The 27,749-nt window shown below is 47.9% G+C and overlaps 1 pseudogene; it reads left to right on the forward strand.

Annotated features, from left to right (window-relative positions):
* The first annotated feature begins 21,552 nt into the window (after positions 1–21,552).
* LOC137376822 (U2 spliceosomal RNA) lies at positions 21,553–21,661 on the forward strand (annotated as a pseudogene).
* Positions 21,662–27,749: the final 6,088 nt, after the last annotated feature.

Here is a 27,749-nt window from a genome sequence, read left to right on the forward strand (position 1 = left end):
ACAACTCACCCTCCAACCCAGTTTTGTGTCATCTGCAAACTTGGAGATATTACATTTAGTTCCCTCATCTAAATCATTAGTATATATTGTGAATAGTTGGGGTCCTAGCACCGATCCCTGTGGTACCCCACGAGTCACTGCCTGCCATTCAGAAAAAGACCCGTTTATTGCTATGATTTATTTATATGAAGTGCTTCTCACCATGCGCCACCCTATCTATCTGTCAAGCTGGTCCCACTGAGGTGTGCATATTTTCATTGGTGGAGAGTGCGCAGGAGTCATGCGATGGTGCATTCTCAGAATGCTTGTCCTCCTCTGGGGACTCTTCAGGCTCCTCCCTCATCTCCTGCACTGCCACTGGCAATACACCTGTGGGAAATGAAAGATGTGAATTAGTGCTGAAAGTAGGTGAAATTGGGTTGCAAGTTAGCATAGTGCAGATAATGACATTTAATGTATTGGTGACATGGATTCAATATGAGTGACAGTTAAGTGCCAAGTGGCAGTGCTTCATCTAATGCTGTTACCAGGTCTCTGGGTCACCCCCATATCTCCATCGCCAACAGCCAGTACTGGTGTAACCCTGCTGATCCCAAAGGCTTCCTCTTCCATCGTGATCAGCATGGCCATGGCAACAGATCCATCCCCAGTTCTCTGCCTCTCCCTGGAGTTGTGGAATCTCTTCTCCTGCAATGTGAAAAGGCAGAGAGTTATGAGTGTGAGAGTGCTGAGGATGAATAGTGAACGTTTGAGGAGGGTGACTGTGAGGAATGGCTGCGAGAGGGCAATAGGATAATGTTGAGTGTAATTATTGTCTGTTGAGATGGAGGTTTGAGGAGGAGACTGGAGAGAAAGGAATGTGTGTGACTGTAAGGTGTGTTAGTCAGACGAGTGCTATGCAGGAGATCCTACTCTCTGTCCCCCCACCCCCCTGCCCCCAACCCCCGCCATATGCTTCGAAGACAAGCACTGGAGAAGTACCACCAGAGGTGCTTCCACAAGATCCTCCAAATCTGGTGACAAGAAAGGCGGTCCTACAGCAGCGCCCTCTCCTAAGCCAACCTACCCAGTATTGGGGCGCTAATCACCCAAAACCAGCTCTGCTGGGTGGGACATGTTCACATGCCTGACACTAGACTGCTGAAGCAGCTGTTCTATTCAGAGTTTGATCGTGGCAGCAGACTCGCAGGAGGTCAGCGGAAACGCTTTAGGGATGTCCTCAAAGCATCCCTGAAGAGATCAAACATCCCCATCAACTTGTGGGAGATCCTGGCTCTTGACCATCCTAGGTGGAGAAAGCTCATTAGGGAAGGCATCGTACACCTCGAGGGTCTTCTCTGGGAACATGTGGAGGCAAACCCAAGGCATTGGAGGGAGTGCTCAAACCTCCAAGCTACGCATCTACCTGTCCCTTCAAACACCACCTGCCCCTTATGTGACAGAGTCTGCAGGTCATGCATTGGACTTATCAGCCATCTCAGAACACATCAAACCAGGGTGGAAGCCAGCCATCCTCGATCCCGGGGGATTGCCTAAGAAGTGCAGGAGAATGCTAAGGAGGTCACCTTGCCAGGCCTCATGCAGCCATTAAATCTTTTCTGGCACTGGATCCAGGTCCTTAGCACCACACTTCAGCTGTTGACAGCCTCTGCGAATTGCAGCCACATCTGCTCAGTGAGACTGGCTGACTTCCTCCTGCTGTCCTCAGGGAAGAGAACTTCTCTTCACGCTGTCACTGCATCAATCAACACCTCCAGGGATGAGTCGGTGAACCAGGCAGCAGTCTTTCCATGTATTCCATCCATTCTGCAGGCCTTTGCTCCTTCCCACTGGATTGTCTGCTGCAATCACTTTTGCCATTGTGAGTCCTGCCGCTGTCCCTTTGACTTGAGATCCTTCATTGCTTGTTTCGGCATGTCATACCACCCGCCCTCCCTGATTGGTTAAGGAACCGAAGCGGGATGATAATCATGTTGTTCTGGGAAAGAACAATGGCAAGCTGCACAAATTAGCTAATCGGGTTCCTGAACTGAAAATCGTCTCACCGTTCCAGCAGGACTAGGTTCACAAGATTCCTTTCGTTCTTTTAAGAATGGTAAGAGAGGGAATTGGGTCATTTGCCTAACCCTTTCCTCCATGTTATTATTTGCATGAGGAGATGACAGGCAGGTGAGGTGGGCTGGGGGGAAGGTGGTGGTGACGGTGGTGGATGTGGGCAAAGGAGTTCACTCCCACCAGAGAAAAAGGAAAATTCCGCAGGTTGCTTTTTGGTGTGGGATTTGGCAGTAGGCCGCACTGCTTCCTTCCCTCCAGTTAGCCATTCACCATTGCTCTCTGCGTCCTTTTCCTTAGGCAATTTCATACCCAAGGTACCATGTGCTTCTATTTTCTGGATAAGTCTGTTATGTAGTACTTTATCAAATGCCTTTTGAAAGTCCATCTAGTGCACTACCTTCATCAACCCTCTCTGTACTTCATCAAAGAATTCAATCACATTAGGCACAATTTGCCCATGCTTCTCCAAGTGAGAATTAATTTTGTCCTTAACCCACAGTCTCTAGTAGTATTCCCACATTTGACGTTCGGCTGACTGACTTGTAGTTACCAGGTTTATGCCTCTACCTTTGGGTGTAACGTTTGCAATCCTCAAGTCCTCTGGTTGTCTAAGGTTACAACAGGATATAGATCAACTGGGAAATTGGGCAAGGGAGTGGCAAATGGAATTTAACGCAGACAAGTGTGAAGTGATGCAGTGAAGTGATGCATTTCGGGAAGTTAAACCAGGGCAGGACATATACAGTGAATGGCAGGGCCTTGGGGAGTGTTGTTGAGCAGAGAGACCTTGGGGTGCAAATACATAGTTCCCTGAAAGTGACAACACAGGTAGACAGGGTGGTGAAGAAGGCATTCGGCATGCTTGCCTTCATCGGCCGAGGCATTGAGTACAAGAGTTGGGATGTCATGTTACAGTTGTACATAACGTTGGTTAGGCCGCATTTGGAGTACTGTGTGCAGTTCTGGTCGCCGCACTACAGGAAAGATGTGATTAAGCTAGAGAGGGTGCAGAAAAGATTCACAAGGATGTTGCCAGGTTTGCAGGGCTTGAGTTATAAAGAGAGATTGGATAGGCTGGGTCTGTTTTCCCTGGAGCGAAGGAGGCTGAGAGGGGACATGTTAGAGGTATATAACATTATGAGAGGCATAGATAGGGTAGAAAGCCAGAGTCTGTTTCCCATGGTAGGGGTGACTAAAACTAGAGGGCATAGATTTATGGTGAGAGGGAGGAGGTTTAAAGGGGATTAAAGGGGTAAATTTTTAATACGAAGAATAGTGGGTATCTGGAATGAGCTGCCAGAGGAGGTGGTGGAGGCAGGAACAGTAGCGACATTTAAGAGGCATCTGGACAGGTACTTGAATGAGCAAGGCATAGAGGGATATGGAATTAATGCAGGTAGGTGGGATTAGTATAGATAGGCATTATGGTCGGCATGGACGCGGTAGGCCAAAGGGCCTGTTTCTATGCTGCACAACTCTATGACTCTATGATTCCTGACTTGTGCCTTGTAGATGGTGGACAGGCATTAGGAAGACAGGAGCTGGGTTTTCTACGAACATACGAACTAGGAGCAGGAGTAAGCCACTCGGCCCCTATATCCTGTTCTGCCATTGAACAACATCATGGCTGATCTGATTGTAACCTTGATTCCACATTTCTGCCTACCCCCGATAACCTTTCACACCCTTGCTTATCAAGAATCTATCTACCTCTGCCTTAAAAATATTTCAAGACTCTGCTTCCACTGCCTTTTGAGGAAGAACATTCCAAAGACTCACCGAGAGAAAAAGTTTCTCCTCATCTCTATCTTAAATGGGCGACCCCTTATTTTTAAATAGTCACCCCTAGTTCTAGATTCTCCCACAAAGGAGAACATCCCTTCCACATCCACCCTGTCAAGACCTCTCAGGATCTTATATGTTTCAATCTTCTGAATTTCAGTGGATACAAACCTAGTCTGTCCAACTTATCCTCATATGACAACCCGCCCATTCCAGGTATTAGTCTAGTAAACCTTCTCTGAACTGCTTCCGATGTATTTACATCCTTCCTTAAATAAGGAGACCAGTACTGTACACAGTACTCCAGATGTGGTCTCACCAATGCCCTGTATAACTGAAGCATAACCTACCAACTTTTGCATTCAATTTCCCTTGCAATAAAAAATAACATTCTATTAGCTTTCCTAATTACTTGCTGAACTTGCAAAATAACCTTTTGCCATTCATGCACTCGGACACCCAGATCCCTCTGCATCTCAGAGCTCTGCAATCTCTCACCATTTAGATAATATGCTTCTTTTTTATTCTTCCTAACAAAATGGACAAAATCACATTTTCCCACATGATACTCCATTTGCCATATCTTTGCCCACACACTTAACCTATCTATATCCCTTTGTAGCCTTGTTATATCCTCTTCACAACTTACTTTCCTACCTACCTTTGTATCATCAGCAAATTTACCAACCATACCTTCGGTCCCTTCATCCAAATCATTTATATAAATTGTAAAAAGTTGAGGCCCCATCCATGCTGCCTGCAGGACACCACTTGTTACATCTTGCCAACCAGAAAATGAACCATTTATGCCTACTCTATGTTTCCTGTTGGCTAGCCAATCTTCCATCCATGCCAATATGTTACCCGCTACACCATGAGCTTTTATTTTCTGCAATAACCTTTGGTGTGGCACCTCATCAAATGCCTTCTGGAAATCTAAGTACAGTACATCCACCGTTCCCCTTTATCCACAGCACATGTTACCTTTTCAAAATATTTCAATAAATTGGTTAAACATGATTTCCTTTTCACAAAACTGTGTTGACTCTTGTTGATACTTTGAATTTTTCTAAGTGCCCTGCTATAACATTTTTAATAATAGCTTCTAACATCTTCCCTAGGAGAAATGTAAACTAACTGGCCTGTAGTTTCATAGAAACATAGAAAATAGGTGCAGGAGTAGGCCATTCAGCCCTTCGAGCCTGCTCTGCCATTCATTATGATCATGGCTGATCATCCAACTCAGTAACCTGTTCCCGCTTTCGCCCCATACCTTTTGATCCCTTTAGACCCAAGAGCTATATCTAACTCCTTCTTGAAAACATACAATGTTTTGGCCTCAACTGCTTTCTGTGGTAGCGAATTCCACAGGCTCACCACTCTCTGGGTGAAGAAATTTCTCCTCATCTCAGTCCTGAAAGGTTTACCCCATATCCTTAGACTATGACCCCTGGTTCTGGACTCCCCCAGCATCGGGAACATCCTTCCTGCATCTACCCTGTCAAGTCCTGTTAGAATTTTATCGGTTTCTATGAGATCCCCCCTCACTCTTCTGAACTCCAGCCAATATAATCCTAACCAACTCAATCTCTCCTAACACATCAGTCAATCTCTCCTCATACGTCTCCCTCCCTTTTTGAATAAAGGAGTTACATTTGCTATTTTCCAATCTAATGCAACCTACCTGAATCCAGGGAATTTTGGAAAATTAAAACCAACGCATCAATTATCTCACTAGCCACTTCCTTTAGGATCCGAGGATGAAGTCCATCAGGACTTGTCAGGATTTGTCAGCCCACAGCTCCAATTTGCTCAGTACCACTTCCCTGGTGATTGTAATTTCCATGGCAATGCCTCTACCAATCAGAGTCCACTTGCCAACTAATCAGCACTTTCTTCTCGTACAGTAAAAATTTGGTGCTTCCCTTACATTGGTATTCTTGCGAATTGTCATGATGAGTGAAAGACAAAAAACTTCAACAAAATGTCTCTGTTTTTAGCAATACTCAAGTTCTGTACTACCAAACAACTGATTGTAATTTTCTTGAGCTCCCTCCTCCCTTCCATTTCCTGACTTACGGCTGTTTCAGGGATGTTACTTGTATCCTCTATGGGTGGCACAGTGGCGCAGTGGTTAGCACCGCAGCCTCACAGCTCCAGGGACCTGGGTTCAATTCTGGGTACTGCCTGTGCGCAGTTTGCAAGTTTTCCTTGTGACCACGTGGGTTTTCGTCGAGTGCTCCGGTTTCCTCCCACTGCCAAAGACTTGCAGGTGATAGGTAAATTGGCCATTGTAAATTGCCCCTAGTGTAGGTAGGTGGTAGGGAATATGGGATCACTGTAGGGTGAGTATAAATGGGTGGTTCTTGGTCGGCACAGACTCGGTGGGCCGAAGGGCCTGTTTCAGTATTGTATCTCTAAATAAATAAATAAAAATAAAGACCCATGCAAAATACCTGTTCAATTCCTCTGCCATTCCTTATTAATTCCCCAGACTCGCTTTCCATAGGACCAATGCTCACTTTGTTAACTCTTTTTTAAGTATCTATAGAAACTCTTACTATCTGTTTTTATATTTCTAGCTAGCTTTCTCTCATACACTAATTTTTCCCTCCTTATTAATCCTTTAGTTGCTCTTTGCTGTTTTTTTATATTCTGTCCAATTTTCTGAACTGCCACCTATCTTTGCACAATGATATGCTTTTTCCTTAAGTTTAATACTATCTTTAACCATTTTAATTAACCACGGATTGTGGGTCATCCCCTTGGAATTTTTCTTTCTCGTCGGAATGTATCTATTCTGTGTATACTGAAATATCCCCTTAAATGTCTGCCAATGCATCTCCATTAACCTATCCCTGAACCCAATTTGCCAGTTCATTTTAGCTAGCTCTGTTTTCATGCCCTCATAATTATCCTTATTTAAATTTAAAATACTAGTCATGGATCATTCTTCTCTCCCTCAAACTGAATGTAAAATTCAATCATATTATGATTGCTGCTACCTTGGGGTGCCTTCACTATGAGGTCCTCAATTAATCCTATACCATTGCATAATACCAGGTCTAATATAGCCTGCTTTTCGGTTGGCTCCAGAACATGCTGTTCTAAGAAACTATCGCAAAAACATTCTGTGAACTCTTCATGTAGGCTACCTTTGAACATCTGATTTTTCCAGTCTATATGTAGATTAAAATCCCCCATGATTATCGCCATACCTTTCAGACAAGCTCCCATTATTTCTTCCTTTATTCTCTGTCCTACCATGTGGTTACTGTTAGGGAGCTTGCACACCATTTCCACAAATGACTTCTTGCCTTTATTATTTCTCATCTCGACCCAAACTGCTTCCACATCCTGGTTTCCTGAACTTAGGTCATCCCTCTCTATTGCGCTAATACCATCATTTATTAACAGAGCCACCCCTCCACCTTTTTCTCACTTCCTGTCCTTCCTAAATGTCATGTATCCTTCAATATTCAGGTCCCAAACTATGTCATCCTGCAGCCATGTCTCTGTAATGGTGATCAGATTGTACTTATTTATTTCTATTTGTGCTATCAGTTCATCTGTTTTGTTTCAAATGCTACATGCATTCGGATACAGAGCCCTTAGTTTTGTCCTTTTATTATTTTTGTAAAATCTAGCCTGGACTGCTGATTTACTCTTAGATTTGTGCTCTCTGTCTCTTCCTGTCACGGTCTGTTTATATTTTCCCATATTAATACCTTTCTCTCTTGCCTTGTCGCTACTCTTTGATTTATCACATCTTCCCAAATTTGATCCCTTGCCCCTACTATTTAGTTTAAAATCCTCTCTACTTCTCTAGTTATGCGGCTCGTTCGAACACCAGCCCCAGCATAGTTCAGGTGTAGACCATCCCAACGGTACAGCCTCCACTTTTCCCAGTACTGGTGCCACTGCCCCATGAACCGGAACCCACTTCTACCACACCAGTCTTTGAGCCACGCATTAATTTCTCTAATCTTATTTTCCCTATGCCAATTTTCACATGAAGTTCTGCTTCTTAATTTGGTGCTTTGCTCCTCATACTGGCTATGCAGAACCTCCTTCCTTCCTGGTATCTACATGGACCACAACAATTGGATCCTCCCCTTCTCACTGTAAGTTCCTCTCCAGGCCTGAGCAGATGTCCCGAACCCTGGCACTGGACAGGTAACACAGCCTTCTGGACTCTTGCTCTTTGCTGCAGAGAACAGTGTCAATCCCCTCACTGTACTGTCCCCTACTACCACGACATTCCTTTTTCCTCACCCCACTTAAATAGCTTGCTTTACCATGGTGCCATGGTCAGTTTGCACATCCACACTGCAGCCCCAACTCTCATCTAAGCACGCTGAAAGAACCTCAGACCTCTGGAACAATTGCAAAGTTCTGAGGCTCTTGCACTCCAGGCCTCTGGGTCCGCTTACCTGCCTCAGCTGCAGCCACACTCTCCTGTCCCTGACCACTGGCCAAATCAGAAGACCCTATTCTATTGGGGTGTGGCTGCCTTCTGGAACAAAGCGTCCAGATAACTTCCCTCCGCCCTCCACCTGATGCATCGCAGTGTCTGTAGCTTGGCCTCCAGCTCACTGAGTCTGAGCTGAAGTTCCTCGAACTGCAGACACTTACTGCAGACGTGTTTGCACTGGATCACAGTAGTTTCCACGAGCTCCCACATACTGCAGCTGCAACACATTACCTGCCCTGCCATCTTTACAGTTTTTAAAATTTTTAATTATTTATTTATTTAATTAATAGGAAATAATCAGCCATCTATTAAGCTATACTATTAGTAAATAGAATCTAACTACTACAATTGCCTGAGTTTTTGAAAGATAAATGAGAAAAACTCTCACCAACCAATCAACTACCTGTTTTCCTGTGACCTGTTACAGAATTCCTAGCCTCTGACCTGCTCTTGCAGCCACAGCATCTTTGTGGTTGGTCCAGTTCGTTTTCTGGTCAATGGTAACACCCAGGATGTTATTAGTCGGGGATTCAGCGATGGTAATAGAACATAGAACATTACAGCGCAGTACAGGCCCTTCAGCCCTCGATGTTGCGCCAACCTGTGAAACCATCTGACCTACACTATAGAACATAGAACATTACAGCGCAGTACAGGTCCTTCAGCCCTCGAAATGTCATTGAACATCACGGGGAGATGGTTAGATTCTCTTTTGTTTGAGAGGGTCATTGCCTGGCACTTGTGTGGCACGAATGTTACTTGCCACTTATCAGCCCAAGGCTGGATGCTGTCCAGGTCTTGCTGCATCTGAACACAGGCTGCTTCAGTATCTAAGGGATCGTGACTGGTGTTGAATATTGTGCAATGATCAGCAAACATCCCCACTGCTGACCTTATGATGGAGGGGAGGTCATTGATAAAGCAGCTGAAGATGGTTGGGCCTAAGACACTACTCTGAGGAACTCCTGCAGTGAGGTCCTGGGACAGTATACTAAGTTGAAAGAAGTACACATAAATCGCTGTTTCACCTGAAAGAAGTGTTTGGGGCTTTGATGGTGAGGAGAGACTAAGTAAAAGCACAGGTATTGCACCTCCGGCGATTGCATGGGAAAGTGCAGTGAGAAGGGGATGAGTTTTAGGGGATGATGGAGGCATGGACTAAGGTGTCGTAGAGGTCCCTTCAGAATGTTGACAGGGGAGAAGAGGGGAAGATGTGTTGGGTGGTAGCATCATGCTGGAGGTGGTGGAAATGGTGGAGGATGATCTTTTGGATGTGGAGTCTGGTGGCATGGAAAGTGAGGAAGAGTGGAACCCGGTCGCAGTTCTGGAAGGGAGGGGAAGGGGTGAGGGAAGAAGTGTGGGAAATGGGTCAAACACAGTTGAGGGCCCTGTCAATCACATGGGGGGCATCCTTGGTTGAGGAAAAAGGAAGACATATCAGAAGTTCTGTTGTGAAAAGTTGCATCATCAGAACAGATGTGACGGATCCAGAGAAACTAGGTGAATGGTATGGAATCCTTCAAGGAGACAGGGTGTGAGGAAGTGTAGTCGAGGTAGCTGTCGGAGTTGGTGGGATTATAATTAATATTAGTGGATAGCCTATTCCCAGAAATGGAGACAAGAGAAGTCGAGAAAGGGAAGAGAAATGTCAAAGAGGGACCATATGAAGGTGAGGGTCGTAAATCAATTCAGGGAAAGGAGGATGTGACTGTGAGTCTAACAGGTGTGGGGATCCACGGTGTAGTGATGGAGGAGCTTCCGCCCTTGATCAACAGGTATCAGGTACTTGCTACCTGTATGGATGAGAACAAGGATTGCAGTTTGGATGGGCAAACTGACCATGGCACCATGGTGCAGGAATCCATTCAAGTGGGAGGAGTGAAAAGGAATGTGGTAGCGATAGGGGACAGTATATTCAAGGGGATAGATACCATTCTCTGCAGCTCCAGCCAGAAGTTCCAAATGTTGTGTTGCCTGCCTGTTGCCAGAATTAAAGAGATTTGCTAGCAGCTAGAGATTTACTTGAAGTGGGAGCGGAAGGATTCAGTTGGTATAGTCCAAATAGAAACCAAGGACATGGATAGAATGAGGAATGATGTTCTGTTAAGAGATTTTGAGGAGTTAGAATCCAAATTAAAATGCAGGACCTCAAAGGTAATAATCTCTGAATTGTTAACTGAGCTACATGCTAATTGCGATTGGGCTAAGCAGATTTAAGTATTAAATATGTGGCTCAAAGAATAATGTGGAAAGAAGGGGTTTCAATTCATGCGGCACCGGTATCAGTACTGGGGTAAGAAGGTACTGATCCATTGGGATGGACTCCACCAGAACCGAGCTGGAATCAGCTTCCTGGGTCATCGTATCTCTAGGACTGTGGATAAGGCTTTAAACTAAAAGAGTGGTGGGAGGGGTCTGGTGAAGGGAGATTTAGAAATCTATAGCAAAAACTTGAGGCAATACAGCAGTGTAGTGAAATAAAAGCAAAATACTGCGGATGCTGGAAATCTGAAATAAAAACAAGAAATGCTGGAACCACTCAGCTGGTCATTGACCCGAAATGTTAACTCTGCTTTTCTTTTCACAGATGCTGCCAGAACTGTTGAGTGGTTCCAGCATTTCTTGTTTTTATTACAGCAGTGTAGTGGTTTGGGTAAAAGAGAAGTAGAGTAGGAAAGAAAGGGACAGAGAGTTTAACGGTGATAGTGCATCAGCGAATAAGGTCCATGCAAAGAATAGTGGTAAAAAAAATAAAATTAAAGGCTTTTTATCTGAATGCACAAAGCGTTTGCAATAACATAGATGAACTGACAGCATAAATAGAGATAAATAGGTTTGATATAATCGCCATTACAGAGACATGGTTGCAAGGTGACCAAGGTTGTGAAATAAATATTCCAGCATACACAGCATTTCAAAAGATGGGCAGGATGGAAAAGGAGGAGTAGCCCTGATAGTAAAGGATGACATAAGGACAGTAGTAAGAAAAAATCTTGTCATAGAAGATCAGGAAGTAGAATCAGTATGGGTGGATATTAGGGAGAGAAAACTCTGTTGGAAGTAATTTATAGGGCCCCTAACAGTTGTTATACCATTGGACAGAGCTTTAAGTAAGAAATAATTAGAGCTTGCAACAAATCATGGGGGACTTTAATCTGCATATCGACCAGACAAATAAAATGGACAAGGGTCGTTTAGAAGATGAATTTGTAGAATGCTTTGAAGTGGCTAGAAAGAGCAAGAACAGTGCAGCTGTAAAGAGTTCAGGAGAGCGTGAGACTTCACTTCAGAGCAGCGGGAAAAAGCAAGAGCCGAGTGGGGTATAAAGAACGAGAACAGAGCCAGGCATAAAGAAAGCAGGACAGAGCGAGACTTCACTTCAGAGCAGCGGGAAGGAGCGAGAGCAAAGCAGAGCATAAAGAGCAAGAACGGAGAGGGGTATAAAAAGTGAGGGCAGAGCAGAGCTCAGCAGAGAGTGAGTCTTCACTTCAGAGCAGCAAGAAGGAGTGAGAGCGGAGAGGAGCATAAAGAGTGAGAGTGGATCAGGGCATAACGAGTGAGAGCGGAGCAGGGCATAAAGAGCATGAGTGGAGCGGGACATGAAGAGCGAGAGTGGAGCAGGGTATAAATAGCGAGAGTGGAGTGGGGTATAAAGAGCAAGAGTGGAGCGGGACATGAAGAGCAAGGCAAACCAGGAGCCAGGCTGCAGGTTCAGAGCCCATGTTCAGAAAGAAAAATCAAGGTGTGACGTCACAGGGAAGCAGGTAGGTGATTGGCTGATGAATATTTCTGATTTATCTTATCTAAACAAGGGAATTTCAAGTGGGGTAAGTAGAATGTTAATAAAAATAAGAAGAATATCAGCACAGCAGGACTCGTGGCATTAATTAAAATACAATTAAGAAAATAATTAAATAATTAGTTAATTAAAACATAATAACGATGGCTGGTCAGGTGATGTGTTGCAGCTGTAGGATGTGGGAGCTGTTGGACGCCAGTGTGATCCAAGACAAACATATCTGCAGTAAGTGTCTGTGGCTCGAGGAACTTTGGCTCAGAGTCAATGAGCTACGGACACTGCGATGCATCAGGGAAGGGGAAAGTTACCTGGAAACTTTGTTCCAGAAGGCAGTCACACTCCTGAGGCTAGGACCTTCTGATTTGGTCAGTGGCCAGGGACAGGATGGTGTGACTGCGAGTGAAGCAGGTAAGGGGATCGAGAAGGTAGAAATGGAGAGCCTCAGCCCTTCTAATTATCTAATAGGTTTGAGGTTCTTTCAGCATATGTGCATGAGCACAGGGGCTGCAGGATGGATGAGTGAACTGGTCATGGACCGTGGTACAGGAGGCCATTCAAGCGGGGGGAGTAAATAGGAATGTAGTGGGAGTAGGGGATAGTATAGTCAGGGGGATAGACACTGCCCCCGTAGCCGACAGCGAGAGTCAAGAAGGCTATGTCAACTGCCCAATACCAGGGTTCAAAACATCTGCTTGGGGCTGGAGAGGAACTTGCAGTGGGAGGGGAAGGATCCAGTTGTGGTGGTGCATGTAGGTACCAACAACATAGATAGGACTAGGAAAGAGGTTCTGCTTCAAGAGCATTAGTAACCAGGCACTAAATTAAAAAGCAGAACCTCAAAGGTAATTATCCTTGGATTATTACCTGAGCCATGAGCAAATAGGGCATAGGCTAAATAAAATTAGCAATTTAAATGCGTAGCTCAAAGATTGGTGTGAGGGAAATGGGTTTCGATTCAAGGGGCACTGGTACCAGTACAGGAGAAAGTGGGAGCAGTACCATTGGGATGGTCTTCACCTGTACCATGCTGGGACCAGTGTTCTGGCGAGTCATATCACGAGGGTGGTAGAGAGGGCTTTAAACTAAATAGTGGGGGTGACAGATCCTGTGAGGTAAGATGTGGGAAAGGACAAGGCAAGAAAGCAAGGCAGCAACAAGTGTAATGATAATCAGAGTGTGGCAGGAAGGGACAGAACAAACAAACTTAACAGTGCACCAGCAGATTCAGGCCAGAGTTCGCAAAAATAGTAAAAAGACAGAACTAAAGGCTCTGGTTGGAATTTTATGTTCTCCTCTGCGGTGGGATTGGAGGCAGAGAGTGCATAAAATTGGGTGGGATTGTGGGGATGGGGTGGTTCCCATCACCATCACGCCTCCACCAAAATTTAGTCCAGGCCTGTGAACAGTCTTCCCACCCCACTGCCAAATGAGGCCCTTAACTGGACAATTAACCCCTAATTAAGGGCCTTTTCCCGCTGCAGCCACAATTAATCATGTGACAGGCGGCCCTATTGCCACAGGGGAAGCACAGCATGGACAACCGTGTGGGCTGCTCTCCAGCTCCGGGGGGGTCCCTCATTAAAAGACACTTAGTGCCTGAACAAGAGACCAGGAAGTGGGTGGGGCCCATTGAGGGCCAGCCCTCCTGCCCTTGCTGCTGACCCCCTACCACCTCCCGCGTGAACCCCACCCCATGAGACCCCTCCTGCCCTGAAATACCTGGGGCCTATTTCCAGCGATGCTTCTCAACCTCTGGTAGGTGCAGCTGTGGTAGCAGCCACTGCCTGCACAGTGGTGCTGCAACTGCCAGCCTCTGATTGGCTGGCAGCTCTGCAAGGGCGAGACTTCTGGCAACAGGGTCTTTGATCCCGTGGAAGGCCCGCCACTGTCCACCTAAGTGCCTGATTGGCACCTAAATTCAGCAGGCCTTCCATAGAAGAGGCAATGCAGGGATCCCAATGTCAGTTTCTCTGGACATCAAGACCCCCGCCGCCAGAATAAAATTCCCCCCTCTACATCTGAATTCTGTAATATTCATAACAAAATGGATGAATTAACAGCTCAAATAAAAATAAATATACATGATACGGGTGGTGCAGTGGTTAACACTGCCGCCTCACAGCTCCAGTGACCCGGGTTCAATTCTGGGTACCGCTTGTGTGGAGTTTGCAATATCTCCCTGTGACTGTGTGGGTTTCTGCCAGGTGCTCCAGTTTCCTCCCACAGCCAAAGACTGGCAGGTTGATAGGTAAATTGGCCATGGTAAATTGCCCCTAGTGTAGGTAGGTGGTAGGAGAATTGAGGGAAGGTGGGGATGTGGGAGACAATATGGGATTAATGTAGGATTAGTATAAATGGGTGGTTGTGGCTCGGCACAGACTCGGTGGGCCGAACGGTCTGTTACAGTGCTGTATCTCTCTATGACTATGACTCGATGACTATGATCTGATAACGGCTACAGGGGCATGGCTGCAAGGTGATCAAGGCTGGGACCTGAATATTCAAGGGTAATTAACAACAAAGAACAAAGAAAATTACAGCACAGGAACAGGCCCTTCGGCCCTCCAAGCCTGCGCCGATCCAGATCCTCTATCTAAACATGTCGCCTATTTTCTAAGGGTCTGTATCTCTTTGCTTCCTGCCCATTCATGTATCTGTCTAGATACATCTTAAAAGACGCTATCGTGCCCGCGTCTACCACCTCCGCTGGCAACGCGTTCCAGGCACCCACCACCCTCTGCGTAAAGAACTTTCCACGCATATCCCCCCTAAACTTTTCCCCTCTCACTTTGAACTCGTGACCCCGAGTAATTGAATCCCCCACTCTGGGAAAAAGCTTCTTGCTATCTACCCTGTCTATACCTCTCATGAATTTGTACACCTCAATCAGGTCCCCCCTCAACGTCCGTCTTTCTAATGAAAATAATCCTAATCTACTCAACCTCTCTTCATAGCTAGCGCCCTCCATACCAGGCAACATCCTGGTGAACCTCCTCTGCACCCTCTCCAAAGCATCTACATCCTTTTGGTAATGTGGCGACCAGAACTGCACGCAGTATTCCAAATGTGGCCGAACCAAAGTCCTATACAACTGTAACATGACCTGCCAACTCTTGTACTCAATACCCCGTCCGATGAAGGAAAGCATGCCGTATGCCTTCTTGACCACTCTATTGATCTGCGTTGCAACCTTCAGGGAACAATGGACCTGAACACCCAAATCTCTCTGTACATCAATTTTCCCCAGGACTTTTCCATTTACTGTGTAGTTCACTCTTGAATTGGATCTTCCAAAATGCATCACCTCGCAGACTGAACTCCATCTGCCGTGTCTCTGCCCAACTCTCCAATCTATCTATATTCTGCTGTATTCTCTGACAGTCCCCTTCACTATCTGCTACTCCACCAATCTTAGTGTCATCTGCAAACTTGCTAATCAGACCACCTATACTTTCCTCCAAATCATTTATGTATATCACAAACAACAGTGGTCCCAGCACGGATCCCTGTGGAACACCACTGGTCACACGTCTCCACTTTGAGAAACTCCCTTCCACTACTACTCTCTGTCTCCTGTTGCCCAGCCAATTCTTTATCCATCTAGCTAGTACACCCTGGACCCCATGCGACTTCACTTTCTCCATCAGCCTACCATGGGGAACCTTATCAAACGCCTTACTGAAGTCCATGTATGTGACATCTACAGCCCTCCCCTCATCAATCAACTTTGCACTTCCTCAAAGAATTCTATTAAGTTGGTAAGACATGACCTTCCCTGCACAAAACCATGTTGCCTATCACTGATAAGCTCATTTTCTTCCAAATGGGAATAGATCCTATCCCTCAGTATCTTCTCCAGCAGCTTCCCTACCACTGACGTCAGGCTCACCGGTCTATAATTACCTGAATTTTCCCTGCTACCCTTCTTAAACAAGGGGACAACATTAGCAATTCTCCAGTCCTCCGGGACCTCACCCGTGTTTAAGGATGCTGCAAAGATATCTGTTAAGGCCCCAGCTATTTCCTCTCTCGCTTCCCACAGCAACCTGGGATAGATCCCATCCGGACCTGGGGACTTGTCCACCTTAATGCCTTTTAGAATACCCAACACTTCCTCCCTCCTTATGCCGACTTGACCTAGAGTAATCAAACATCTGTCCCTAACCTCAACTTCCGTCATGTCCCTCTCCTCGGTGAATACCGATGCAAAGTACTCGTTTAAAATCTCACCCATTTTCTCTGACTCCACGCATAACTTTCCTCCTTTGTCCTTGAGTGGGCCAATCCTTTCTCTAGTTACCCTCTTGCTCCTTATATATGAATAAAAGGCTTTGGGATTTTCCTTAACCCTGTTTGCTAAAGATATTTCATGACCCCTTTTAGCCCTCTTAATTCCTCGTTTCAGATTGGTCCTACATTCCCGATATTCTTTCAAAGCTTCGTCTTTCTTCAGCCGCCTAGACCTTATGTATGCTTCCTTTTTCCTCTTAGCTAGTCTCACAATTTCACCTGTCATCCATGGTTCCCTAATCTTGCCATTTCTATCCCTCATTTTCACAGGAACATGTCTCTCCTGCATGCTAATCAACCTCTCTTTAAAAGCCTCCCACATATCAAATGTGGATTTACCTTCAAACAGCTGCTCCCAATCTACATTCCCCAGCTCCTGCCGAATTTTGGTATAGTTGGCCTTCCCCCAATTTAGCACTCTTCCTTTAGGACCACTCTCATCTTTGTCCATGAGTATTCTAAAACTTACGGAATTGTGATCACTATTCCCAAAGTAGTCCCCTACTGAAACTTCAACCACCTGGCCGGGCTCATTCCCCAACACCAGGTCCAGTATGGCCCCTTCCCGAGTTGGACTATTTACATACTGCTCTATAAAACCCTCCTGGATGCTCCTTACAAATTCTGCTCCATCTAGACCTCTAACACTATGTGAATCCCAGTCAATGTTGGGAAAATTAAAATCTCCTATCACCACCACCCTGTTGCTCCTACATCTTTCCATAATCTGTTTACATATTTGTACCTCTATCTCACGCTCGCTGTTGGGAGGCCTGCAGGACAGCCCCAACATTCTTACCGCACCCTTCCTATTTCTGAGTTCTGCCCATATTGCCTCACAGCTCGAGTCCTCCATAGTGCCAAAACATGGTTTTGTGCAGGGAAGATCATGTCTTACCAATTTAATAGAATTCTTTGAGGAAGTGACAAAGTTGATTGATGAGGGAAGGGCTGTAGATGTCATATACATGGACTTCAGTAAGGCGTTTGATAAGGTTCCCCATGGTAGGCTGATGGAGAAAGTGAAGGCGTATGGGGTCCAAGGTGTACTAGCTAGATGGATAAAGAACTGGCTGGGCAACAGGAGACAGAGAATAGCAGTGGAAGGGAGTTTCTCAAAATGGAGACGTGTGACCAGTGGTGTTCCACGGGGATCCGTGCTGGGACCACTGTTGTTTGTGATGTACATAAATGATTTGGAGGAAAGTATAGGTGGTCTGATTAGCAAGTTTGCAGATGACACTAAGATTGGTGGAGTAGCAGATAGCGAAGGGGACTGTCAGAGAATACAGCAGAATATAGATAGACTGGAGAGTTGGGCAGAGAAATGGCAGATGGAGTTCAATCAGGGCAAATGCGAGGTGATGCATTTTGTAAGATCCAATTCAAGAGTGAACTGCACAATTAATGGAAAAGTCCTGGGGAAAATTGATGTACAGAGAGATTTGGGTGTTCAGGTCCATTGTTCCCTGAAGGTGGCAACGCAGGTCAATAGAGTGGTCAAGAAGGCATACGGCATGCTTTCCTTCATCGGATGGGGTATTGAGTACAAGAGTTGGCAGGTCATGTTACAGTTGTATAGGACTTTGGTTCGGCCACATTTGGAATACTGCGTGCAGTTCTGGTCGCCACATTACCAAAAGGATGTGGATGTTTTGGAGAGGGTGCAGAGGAGGTTCACCAGGATGTTGCCTGGTATGCAGGGTGCTAGCTATGAAGAGAGGTTGAGTAGATTAGGATTATTTTCATTAGAAAGAAGGAGGTTGAGGGGGGACCTGATTGAGGTGTACAAAATCATGAGAGGTATAGACAGGTTGGATAGCAAGAAGCTTTTTCCCAGAGTGGGGGATTCAATTACTAGGGGACACGAGTTCAAAGTGAAAGGGGAAAGGTTTAGGGGGGATATACGTGGAAAGTTCTTTACGCAGAGGGTGGTGTGTGCCTGGAACGCGTTGCCAGCGGAGGTGGTAGAAGCGGGCACGATAGCGTCTTTTAAGATGTGTCTGGACAGATACATGAATGGGCAGGAAGTAAAGAGATACAGACCCTTAGAAAATAGGCGACAGGTTTAGATAGAGGATCTGGATCGGCGTAGACTTGGAGGGCCGAAGGGCCTGTTCCTGTGCTGTAATTTTCTTTGTTCTTTGTTCTATATATTCTCTAATACTCAAGCCCTCACATACAATCGTGACAGGCACCATTTTTAAAGGGCTGCCAGACCTGCCTTCAATCTTGCTGTCTGCAGTGATAGGAGTGGCAGAGTTCAGAGATGCTGCAGAGTGATGGTGGATTGTAGACCCCGGGTGGCCCCATACTTCAGTGATGCCTCCCTCCAGGTGCTCCTACAGGCTGCGAGGGAAAGGAGGCATATACTATTCCTCAGGGACAGGAGGAGGAGATCCAGCAGACTGACCAATCAAGCCTTACTGCAGATGGCGGAGGTCTGCAGCCGTGGGATCACACTAAGAACATGGATACAGTGCCGCAAGCAGCTCAATGACCTCATCTGGACAGCAAAAGTGAGCACCTCTTAAAGCCTTCATCTCTTGGGCCTTGCATCTGACAAAGCAGGAGGGTGCATTGGGTGGATGGGGAGTACCCACCCAGATGTGGGCAAAGGTTCAGGGAATGCAAACTGCCTGAGGCATGGCAAAATGGCCCTGAAAGGTCTTTGTACAACCTCGTGAGGTCCCTGGAAATCTGTGTGCCCCCATTAGTAACAGCTGGACTACCAACATCCTTGGTCTTGTGATTGTTCTCGCTGGGAGACCAATAGCTTCCATCCCTTTGCCTGCAGGAGAAGATTGCACATAATTGGAGAGAGTGGGCCAAGAGCGGGTAGTGGGCTGCTGATTCTCCATGTCTTGACCCCGATGGAAGAAGAGGAGGCCTTGAAGCTGACTGGACTGCAGGATAGAAGAAGCATTGCAGACAGAGAGGTAGTGGCATCTTCCCTGGACCATGAGTAAGGTCATCATGTGGCTCAAGGGTACATCTGCAGCGATGGAGCTTTATTGCTCATTAGGCATGTGGTGCCTCCAGGGACCTCCAGCGTAGGGGTGTGTGATATGACGAGAGGAGAGGTCCTTGATCCTTACATAACACTGTTCTCTCATGCAGGTCATGCGGTGCCTACTCAAAGAGCCTCCAAAATTGTGGGATATCTTGCCACCTCTGAGAGGAAGGACGGAGCCTCAGAGGGTCCATCGTCACTTCATACCCCTGCATCTTCCACCAGCTCAGATACTTGCACTTTGGTGGGTATGTTCTCGGTTTATTTCTGGGAACATAGACTGGTGGGCACAGCACACAAGCACCCGAGCAGGCGATAGAGGCTGTGACAGCCTAGGCCTCTGACAATCGAAGGACTGAGGAGGCCAGGTCCATGCTGAGCCTCAGGCTCATGACATGTATCATGGGAAATATTGCAGCTGTAGCGAGAGGTCAGGCAACATCTGGCAGAGATGCCAGAGGCTATTTGTGCCCAAGCACGGATGATGGAGAGGTCCATCCAGGCCTTGAGCTCAACATTGTCTCTGACTGGTGCACGAGTGCTACCTCCATTGAGAGATTGGTGGCTCTAATCGAGAGCCACATCCAGCAGAGCACTCAGTGTCTGCGTTTGCGCAGACCTGCATACCCCCGTCTTGACCTTAGCTGCAAGGCAGCAGTGGCAAGGCAAGAGGGGGTTGGGAGACTTGGAGTCACCACCAGGTCCTCAACCCTCTCATATCATCTGGGAGCCACAAGTGTGCCTTTTAAGGGGCCTTTTAAGGGAGGAGGAGCGGCTGCCCCCCAACAGCTGGGGCTCCTCCCAGGATGCTCCTGGTGCGAGCAGCAGTTCTTCTGCCCCTCTGCCAGTGACGCCAGAGACCCCATTATCCCTGATGACTAAGGGTGCTACTGCTTCTGTGCAGGAGGCCTCTCGCATGCTGGGGCCCATTACGGCATCAGGCAACCAGCAAACAACTGCCAAGGTCATCCCTAGCCAAAGGGCAGCAAGGTCGGCAGCCTGCCTCCACATCAGCTGGCAGCGCAGTGGGAACACCTCGTACAATTGCATGCAAAAGAATGAATAAGAGCACCTAGAAACATGGGGTATTCACAGGTGATTGTGTATCATAGATGGGAAGGGTACCATTTGCTGTCACGGTCATTAAAGTTTTTTTTCCAACCAATAAGTTCTCCTTCCTCTTCCTTTGCCTTTGGCACTTTGTTTTAACCCTGCCTCTGTGAAGAGGCTTGAGGAGAGGTATCATAGTGTGAGGGCTCCAGTCTGGAGCCTTGCCGGCTGAGTGCTGTGCAACTGATCAACGAGCAATAGTTTCCTAAAGGAAAGAAGGCAACATCAGGGCTGCATAAAGGTAAGTCTGTATTGGTCAACAATAACAACAACTTATATTTATCTAGCACCTTTAACACAAAAAACCTTCCAAGGTGCTTTACAGGAGCATTATAAATCATTGTATGATACCGGAACACAAAAGGAGATATTAGGTTAGATGACCAAAAGCTTGGTCAAAGAGGCAGGTTTAAGGAGTGTCTTAAAAAAGGAAAGTGAGGTGGAGAGGTGGAGAGGTGTAGGGAGGGTATTCCAGAGCCTGCGGCCTAGGCAACTGGAGGCCTGGACACCAGTGGTGGAGCGATTAAAATCAGGGATGCACAAGAGGCCAGAATTAGAGGAGTTCAGATATCTCAGAGGGCTGTGGGACTGGAGGAGATTACAGAGCTAGGGAGAGGCAAGGCCATGGCGGGATTTGAAAACAAGGATGAGGATTTTAGAATCATGGCGTTGCGTGACTGGGAGCCAATGTAGGTCAGCAAGCTCAGGGGTGATAGAGGAACAGGACATGGTACGAGTTAAGATATAGGCAGAGTTTTGGATGACCTCAAGTTTATGGAGATAAGGATTTGGGAGACCAGCCAGGAGTATGTTAAAATAGTCAAGTCTCGAGTTAACGAAGGCATAATTGAGGTTGTCAGCAGCATATGAGCTGAGGCAGGGTGAAGTTGGGTGATGTTACAGAGGTGAAAATAGGTTGTCTTAATGATGGCACGACTCTGAGGTCGGAAGCTCATCTCGGGGTCAAATGTGACACCAAGGTTGTGAACAGACTGGCTTAATCTCACACTGTTGCCAAGGAGAGTTATGATCGCTTCTCGGCCTTTTGGCTAAGATCAAGTGTAGTATCTGTTCTTATCAGTGCTTATTTGATTGAGAAGAGACCATGATCATTGCCTTTTGATCCTGGGGAAGCTTTGAGTAAAATGGCTATAACCAATCTTCGAGCTTCGGGCCAGGGAGTGCGCAACACCGTTCGGGTGGTCGTGAAGGACAAGGAAGGAGATGCACCGGTCGATCGCACCTTCTTCATCAAGAAAATTCTCTTCGATTGCTGCGGATTTCAAGCGACGGACGTCTTCTGCCTGCAGGATTTCCCCAGCAGTGGATACTTCGACGTGACGTTCCGGAACGTGGCGGGATGCATCAAGTTCCTGAAGGCGTTCAAGGAGAAAGGGGACCGGGCGCCACTGTCGATCCTCACAGCGGAGCCGCTCTTCACGCTTCCGTCACAACGGGACCGGGTGGTGACGATTCACCTCTACAACCCCCATGTTCTGGTGGTGGATGTACTCACCTTTCTCGCTAGGTACATCGAGGTGGCCGGCAGCAGCACTGATGTCAAGGACCCCTTTGGAATCTGGACCAGCAAGCGGCAGGTCAAGGTGACCTTGAAGGTAGATCCCAGTGGAGCCATCATCCACCCTCCCTCCAGCTTCGCTATCGGGGGAAGTCGAGGCTTCTTGGTCTACGCTGGGCAGCCCAGAGTTTGCCGCACCTGTGGCAAATCTGGTCACATGGCAGCCAACTGCAGCACAGTTGTTTGCAAGAACTGCAAGGAGGAAGGTCATCAGACCAAGGACTGTAAGCAGACTAAGTGTTGCAACTTGTGCGGTGCGGCAGGCCATCTCTACAAGACCTGCCCCAAACGTTGCCTCAGCTATGCTCAGGCGGCAAGGTCCAAGGATAGGCCGGGAAAAGGTTCGACGAAGGCGTCCGCTGTTCGAAAGGAGACCAGCAACCTTCTCCGCAGTGAGGAACTTCAACCTGAGAAGGAAGAGGAGGCAGCTGAAACCAACGACCCAGCACCTACCCAGCGCCCGGAAACCCCTCCTCCACAGACAGAATCAATGGAGGAGGAGGCAGCAGATGGACAAACAGGTCAGTGGCAAGTGGTCCAGAGGAAAACCACAAAGGAAAAACATCCCAAAGCCACCATCCAAACCAGTGGCAAGAGGAGGCTCTCTTCTGAATCAGACTGCAACAACTCCTCTTCACTGGACGGGGAAATGCTGGAACGACAGCCCCTTCAAAAGAGGCGGCAGAACTCCGAGATGGATGATAAAGCATCCCAGCCCCCGGGCACTGGAAGCTGTGATGGGCCCGGCGTGGCCCAACCCCAATGCCCCACACGTAACGACGTGGCCAACGCATCTCAGCTCCGGGACACCGGGAGCAAAGACACGTCTGGCGCACCTGAGCTCCGGGAGACCGGGAGCTGTGATGTTTTCGAGGAGGAACAGATGGAAGCAGCTGAGGACAACCCAATCCTCTCTGCCTACAAGACCCCCCCGATGTCACCCGAGCGGCACAAACCCTGCATGAAAAATCAGGAGGGGTTTCTGAGCCCAACCAACGTGAAACTGCTTGCGCACACGATGGGTATGCAGGAACATCCCGAAAGACTGGGACTAGCGAAGACAAATGGTATGGGAAGCAACAACTAATTTTTAGTAAAAGATGGGTGTAAGAATTGCTTCCATAAATGTGCGTAGCATTAAATCTACTACGCGATGTGTTTCAACCTTGGATTACCTTGCCAAGGTCAAAGCTGACCTACTGTTTCTGCAGGAGTGTGGAATACCACACCTCAGCACCTACAGGCAGTGGTCGCGATGGTGGTCCCACGGGCCATCGATCTGGTCGGGGGGTAATGACTGCCGTTCCTCCGGCCTGGGTATTCTGCTGCGGGGAGGTAACTTCACCATCTCCGAAGTTAAGGAGGTGGTGGGCGGCCGCCTCCTCGTAGCAGACGTGATGTACAACAACGCTCCGCTCCGGTTGATCAACGTGTACGCCCCGGTACAACGCAGCGAGCAGCTGACCGTCTTCCAGCAGCTCCCACTGCTGCTGGCGACGTCCAGGCCGGTCATCCTAGGCGGTGACTTCAACTGCATCATCGATGCGGCTGGACGATCCGGCAGTGACGACAGCAAACTGGACGCTACGTCCAGATTCCTAATAGAAACAGTTAAGGATGCCAAACTGCACGACGTCTTCAGCAAACCTGCAGACGGAGCGCAGCGCAAATACACATGGTCAAGATCGGACGGGTCTGCCCGTTCCAGGATTGACTTCCTGTTTGTGTCCCGTGCTGTCACGGTCGGATCCACCGACGTCAAGCCGGTGTTCTTCTCCGACCACTGCCTCTTACTGGCCGACTGTCACTTACAGGACGACCAGCGGGCTGGCAGAGGGACGTGGAAGCTCAATGCGACACTGCTGACCCCAGAGAACGTTGAGGAACTCAAAAGGGATTACAAAGGTTGGAGGACCGTGAAACCCCTCTTTGAGTCTCCAGTTCACTGGTGGGAAGCGATTAAGGAGAACATCAAGAGGTTCTTCATCCACAAAGGTGTTCAGAAGGTGAGAGAGAGACAGAGGGAACTGTCCCGACTCCAGAAAATTATGCAAAATCTACTCTGGTTGCAGTCAATGGGGGTCGAGGTCAAGGAGGACCTCCAAGAGGTGAAGAGCCAGCAGGCCTCGCTCTTTGCCAAGGAGGCCTCCAAGATCATCTTCCGGTCCAGAGTCCGCTCCATCGAGCAGGATGAGACGTGCTCGCGTTACTTCTTCCAAAAGGTACACAGAGAGAGCTCTGTTATCAGCAGCCTGAAGGAAGAAGATGGCTCGGTAACGTCTTCGCAGTCCGACATACTAAGGATCAGCAAATCCTTTTATGCTGGGTTGTATGACGCGAAGCCCACAGACAGCAGAGCCTCCCAGTCCTTCCTGTCATCTATCACAGAGGTCTTAGATGACAGCAGGAGGGAGAGACTGGACAAGCCGCTAACTCTGGACGAGCTGACAAAGGCCGTCGAGTCTTTCCAGACGAGTAAAACTCCCGGGAGCGACGGCTTACCGGTCGAGTTGTACTCGGCCCTGTGGGACTGGGTCGGCCCGGACCTGCTGGAAGTATACGAGAGTATGCTCCTGGCCGGCAGCATGTCAGAATCCATGAGAAAAGGCATCACCACCCTCATTTACAAGCAGAAGGAGGAGAGGGCAGAAATCAGAAATTGGCGGCCCATCTCACTGCTTAATGTTGATTACAAGATTCTGTCCAAAGTCATAGCCAGTCGAGTCAAGTCTGCTCTGGAGCTGGTGACTCACCCCGATCAGACCTGTACTGTACCCGGCAGGAAGATCTCTGATAGTCTCGCGCTACTCAGGGATACGATCGCCTACGTACGGGACAGGAGGGTGGACACCTGCCTCATCAGCCTGGACCAGGAGAAGGCTTTTGACAGGATATCGCACACCTACATGATGGACGTGCTTTCCAAAATGGGGTTTGGGGAGGGAATCTGCAATTGGATCCAACTGCTCGACACAAACATCAGTAGCGCAGTCTCAATCAACGGGTGGGAATCTGAAAGTTTCCCGATCAAATCTGGAGTCAGACAGAGCTGTCCTCTGTCCCCGGTCTTGTTTGTTTGCTGTATTGAACCCTTTGCTGAGTCTATTAGGAAGGATGCGAGCATAAGAGGGGTGACAATCCCAGGCAGCGGAGGCACTCAGGTCAAAACCTCGCTGTACATGGATGACGTCGCCGTCTTCTGCTCGGATCCGCTGTCCGTGCGCAGACTGATGAGCATCTGCAACCAGTTCGAACTGGCCTCGGGAGCCAAAGTTAACCACGGAAAGAGCGAGGCCATGTTCTTTCGCAACTGGGCTGACCGATCCTTTGTCCCCTTCACCGTCAGGTCAGATTACCTGAAGGTGCTGGGGATATGGTTCGGAAGGGCCGGGGCGTGCACCAAAACATGGGAAGAGCGAGTAGCCAAGGTACGACAAAAGTTGGGCATGTGGGGGCAGCGATCTCTCTCCATTGTGGGTAAGAACCTGGTCATCAGGTGCGAGGCGCTCACGTTGTTGCTCTACGTGGCGCAGGTCTGGCCCATACCCCACTCCTGCGCCGTGGCAGTCACCCGAGCCATTTTCCGCTTCGTCTGGGGATCTAAAATGGACCGGGTCCGGAGGGACACGATGTTCAAATCTCTGGACAAGGGCGGGAAAAATGTACCCAACGTGGCCCTCATCCTGATGACCACCTTCGTGTGCGGCTGCATCAAGCTGTGTGTAGATCCCCAGTACGCAAACTCCAAGTGTCACTACGTGCTGAGGTTCTATCTGTCCCCGGTGTTGCGAAGGATGGGCCTGGTCACATTGCCGCAGAACGCTCCGTGCAGTTGGGCGGTGCCGTACCACCTATCCTTCGTGGAGCAGTTTCTGCGGGAAAACACCTTTGACCACCGGTCCATCAGGCAGTGGTCTGCACGGAGTGTCCTCAGGGCCCTACGGGAAAAGGAAACGGTGGATCCTGTCGGATGGTTCCCCGAGCAGACCGTCAAAGTCATTTGGCGGAATGCCTCATCACCAGAACTTTCAAACAAGCACCAAGACGTAGCTTGGCTGGTGGTGAGAAGGGCCCTCCCCATCAGATCCTTCATGCACACCCGAAGTCTTGCCCCCTCCGCACAATGCCCCCGCGTTGGCTGTGGTGGGGAAGAGACGGTCGCCCACCTCCTCCTGGAATGTGCCTTTGCAAAGCAGGTGTGGAAAGAAATGCAGTGGTTTTTGTCAAGGTTCATCCCAAGCAGCTCTGTAACACAGGAGTCTGTGCTCTACGGGCTGTTCCCAGGGACGCACACCGAGACAAACATCAACTGCTGCTGGAGGACTATCAATTCGGTGAAAGACGCCCTTTGGTCTGCCCGAAACTTGCTGGTCTTCCAGCGCAAAGACTTGTCCACCACCGAATGTTGCAGACTGGCACATTCCAAGGTGCAGGACTACATGCTGAGGGACGCACTAAAGCTTGGGGCAGCCGCAGCAAAGGCTCAATGGGGAAAGACCACAGTGTAAGGTTCCCCCACCAAGCTGGACTGAGGGGCTGAATCCATGGGAAACCCCTCGAACTGTATCGTTAATATTCTCAATTGCTGTAAATGTAAAACTGTAATTGACATGACAATTGTGAAACGGAAGGGTTGGGAAGAAACTCATGACAGTATTGAAGGAAACTGATCTCCCTTGCAATGTTTGTATTTTTTGGTGCTGTTTGGAAACTGTTTGGCAATGTAATTTTTACAGATTTTTATGAATAAAGTATATTTTGGAAATAAAAATAAAAAAAATAAAAAAATAAAGTTATGGAGTCAGTAGCTAGGAAACTGATTTTGTAGCACGCACTGAAAACAATGGCTTCAGTCTTCCCAATATTTAATTGGAGGAAATTTCTGCTCATCCAATACTGGATGTTGGATAAGCAGTCTGATAATTTCGCAACAGTGGAAGAGTTGAGAGAAGTGCTGGTGAGGTAGAGCTGAGTGTCATCAGCATACATGTGAAAACTAACGCTGTGCTTTCAGATGATGTCACTGAGGGCCAGCATGTAGACAAGAAATAGGAGGGTGCAAGGATAGATCCTTCATGTCCCCAGCAGTAATGGTGTAGGAGCAGGAAGCTCAATGCACAACTGGCAGTAAGGATGGAAGAAAACACAAATGTATAAGGACATCTCAAGCCTCCCTCTCACTTATCATATGGTGTTTCTCCTGTTGTTCCTGTGGTCCTTCATCCGGCGATGCTTCGTCAGCTTTCAACTCTGCATCCTCATCGTCCGAGGAGACGTTGCTCACCACACATTCCTCATTATTCAATGCCTCCACTCTGTTGTGCCAGATTGTGCAGTACACAGCAGACCACCACAATACTTGAGACCCTCTCCAGGGCATGCTGAAGGGCTCCACTGGACCAATCAAGGCACCTGAATCGCATCTTCAGCAGACCAATGAACTACTTGATGGTCGCACGCATTATCCCATGTCAGGTGCTGTACCTCTCCTCTACATCTGTGTGTAGGTTCATCACTGGCGTCAGTAGCCATGTCCTCAGTGGGTAGCTCTTTTCCCAAGGATCCATCCATGAAGGCATGAGGGAGGCCAGAAAAGTTCTGGCACCTGGGACCCTCTCGAAATGTAGGCATCATGGCAACTTCTCAG

Source organism: Heterodontus francisci, chromosome 13 (genome assembly GCF_036365525.1).
Source record: "Heterodontus francisci isolate sHetFra1 chromosome 13, sHetFra1.hap1, whole genome shotgun sequence".
Taxonomy (NCBI): domain Eukaryota; kingdom Metazoa; phylum Chordata; class Chondrichthyes; order Heterodontiformes; family Heterodontidae; genus Heterodontus; species Heterodontus francisci.